Here is a 3,396-nt window from a genome sequence, read left to right on the forward strand (position 1 = left end):
CCCTCAGCCCCCTCCCATTTCTGGTGCAGGCCGGAAGAGAAGCACTTCTCCCCAGTTCTTAGCTTAGCCTCAGTGCTAGTATTTACCTGATCACCACCTCCCCTTTATCTATCCATGTGACAGGCTCTGGAGCAGCCAGGAAACATCAAACTCCTCACTCTGTGGGTGGTTAGGAGGGTGGGGGTCTAGAGTAGGACAAAGAGAAGGATATTGCAAAACCTGAGAATGAGGGAGAACACGCTATCAGTAAGCTTGGAGGGGAAAAAAAAATCTCTGCAGATTTAAGTAATTACTCAAGTCTAGAATGGAGCTGGGATCAAAGCTAGGGAAATGAAAATTACTTATAGCTCATGCCACCTGCCTCCCCCTGCCCCATTTATGACAAGACAGTCCAGCCTTAAATAAGGGCAGGGACAATGATATTTTCCTGAAAATAGTAGCTTTTTGCATATTAGAAAAACTGGCTAGTGTCTACTAGGTACAGAGGTGGATGAGCTTTGGAGAGAATATTTGGGGAATACTGCTGAGATGTATCATCAGACAGACATGGCAGGGCCAAGGAATAAGGTAAGTGCTGCTTACACATCTGCCAATCTGTGCGGTTCACCTGTCTTGAAACAGACTTTGAATTCAACTATGAATTCTCCATGTTGTGAGGGAGCGTTGGGAAAGGGACAGACTTCCTACACAGACTCTACATGGTGCCTGGCTTGATACCATCATTGCAAAGGGAAGGTCTCACACAGCCTTCAATGATGGAATGTTCATGGTGCCATCACACAGTGTCTGGAGACAAATGAGGCAGAAAGTAAGGATATTGAAGTTAGTAAGTAACGAAGGAAGAAAACCAGGGAAGAGGGCAAAGAATGACCCAGCTGATGGGAAGAAATGGAAATGTCTCCATCATCACTAATGATCATATCCTCCCCTAGAACTACCTAACCCAGGCTCTACCTGCTTGTCTCTGCAACACAATACAGCACATTCATGCAAGCCCAGCAGAAGTGTGTGGGGTCTTGTCTTTGATCACAAAGACACTGTCTGCAAGGATGTTTCCTGCCTGGCTTCAGGGACACCTACAGCTCATACATTACACAAGCTTTTTGCAATTTGTGAAAAGGGTAAAATGTTTCTGGACTCACTTTGGACCTGTACTCACTTTCCCTGAAGTCATTGTGAGCAACGGCACCAAATGACTCTGCATGCTCCTCCACATCCATTTCATCTGAGTCAATGCCACTGAAGTCCTGAGTGGAGCAGCTGATGGGGGATAAAAAAGCCACAAAGTAGTAACTGAAAAAGAGGCACCAGTGGCCTAGGAATCCCCCTTTAAAAAAGTGAAGAAAAGAACTACTAGGGCCACCTGGTGTACCTTACACACTCAGAACGGAGAAGTAAGGGGTGACATAGCTCACCCCACCTCCACTCCAGCCTCTTCACCCTGCATTAGCTCCCGGATTCAGGGCCTAGAGAAGCAACGTTTATCTCCCACAGAGAAGTTTAGACTCACATAGCAAGGAAATCCCAGGAAGATTAATGTCTGCTCTTTATTACATATTTAATAATATTGAACATTCTTCTTATTTGATTTTTTTTCAACTTGAAGTTTGGAGAGGCCAAGTAACCCAGTAGGTGGAAAATCCAGGACTAGAAACGTCAGAAAAGGTGAGTCCCAGGCCAGTTACCTTACCCTTGTTCACATGACCAAGGACCACTCATCAAGAGAGAATTGGTGGCTGAGAAGTGCTGAATGACTGGTCATGGGTCCCATAACAAGCTGTACCTCATTCCCAGGTCTGTGCTTATCTCCAGGCACATACATGGGGTGAGGCAATCAGGCAGGATCTGTGCACACAGGGGTCCTGTGAATTGGGGCAGAATAACATTTCCTTACTCTAGCTTGGCTTCTAGCCCTATTTTTCCTTCCCCTTCCCTAACTCTTGCCAATATAGGAAACAAAGAGGCCCCTCAAATGCAGGAAAGCTCATTAGCTGAATGATGGTGGGGAGACGAAAACCTACTTCAAGAGAAAAGTTTTCTAATGCTTTGCTGCCACACTCAAGGCCCAACTGTGTGTGGGGGTGTGGGGGAATGTCAATTCTTGGGGCCATCATTCCAATTGTGCAGAGTTATGTTCTAGGAGGAGTCAGAGATACAGAACACAACAGAGACGTGGCTTCCTCTGGTTATCCATCACCAAGCCCTACACCCCACCCTCAATGTTGGGGCACACTCAGTGCATGGCTGGGCTGCCACCTTGGTGTGGGGTGGGCAGTGTCTTCAGAGGGCAGCTGTTGATCCCATCTCTGGTGCTTAGATTCCTGGAGGCAGCCCCAGGGAGGGAATTAACATGGAGAACTGAATCTGAATCTATAAGTTTAGTGGAGCATCCTGGCTAGGAGGGCTCTTGAGACCTCTTGTCTAGAAATCTCATTAGCTGTGCAAGCTACAGTCTAAATTATGCTGTTAACTGGTTGGGGTCTCAAGGACCAGTTAGGATTCATTTAGAGAAGCCAGCGGATGTTAAGGGACTTGTGGAATTTGCCTCCTCACACCTCTTCTGGGACTCAGGATTTGCTCCTTCTACAGGGGGCCCTGGACAAGGAGTGGATGATTATCATGCCATTTTTAGGGGGCTAGGCCAGGCTTCGGTGTGGGAGGAAGTCTGGGCTGACAGTGACATGAGGGGTGATTTCTCTCTGGAAGAATTCCTGATCTCCCTGCTTACTCTGTGCTATGTAATTTACCTTTGGGACAGGATAATTTTCCAAGTTATTAATTGCTATGCCTACACCCTGACAGGAGAGACACCCAAAGGATGGAAGGGTCACTTTACCCATCTCTCTTCCAGAAAGTTTCAGGCTTCTCACCTCAGAGTTAGTTAAAAGTTCTTGTATGTTATGTCTCTAGACAGTTGATAGGTACTTTTCATACATCCCTATTCAGGTTCTCTTGTGGGAGAGGAATTAAGCTGTGTGTTCCTAAAAAGTGAGGAGATGAAGTCTAGAGTTGGAGGGGGGCTGTTGTGTTGAAACAGAGGGAGTCCCCAAGGAGAGCAGTGTCCTTGTGGGCTTGTGAAAAGGGATGTGGTGATGCATTTGATTATTTTAGAATCCTGGGTAAAAGTACCCTGGGATGCAGCAGGACTTCTGATGAGGGGGCCAATGTGTTTGCCAAAGTAACTAAACTTCAAGTACTGTAGACTTGAGCTATGCAGCAGAAGAGCTGGTGCCCCACCTGGGAGAGAGGCCATGGAGCTGCCTGCCCTTGTGAGCATTTCAGTCACAATCTAAATGGACCAAAGACCAGAAGGTATTTTCTAAGTATTTTGACAGGGTTTATACTGTTATGCAGAGAACATAACCCCCATTAATAGCTCATATTTAGTATCTTGCC

The sequence above is a fragment of the Cynocephalus volans genome, chromosome 2 (assembly GCF_027409185.1).
Source record: "Cynocephalus volans isolate mCynVol1 chromosome 2, mCynVol1.pri, whole genome shotgun sequence".
Taxonomy (NCBI): domain Eukaryota; kingdom Metazoa; phylum Chordata; class Mammalia; order Dermoptera; family Cynocephalidae; genus Cynocephalus; species Cynocephalus volans.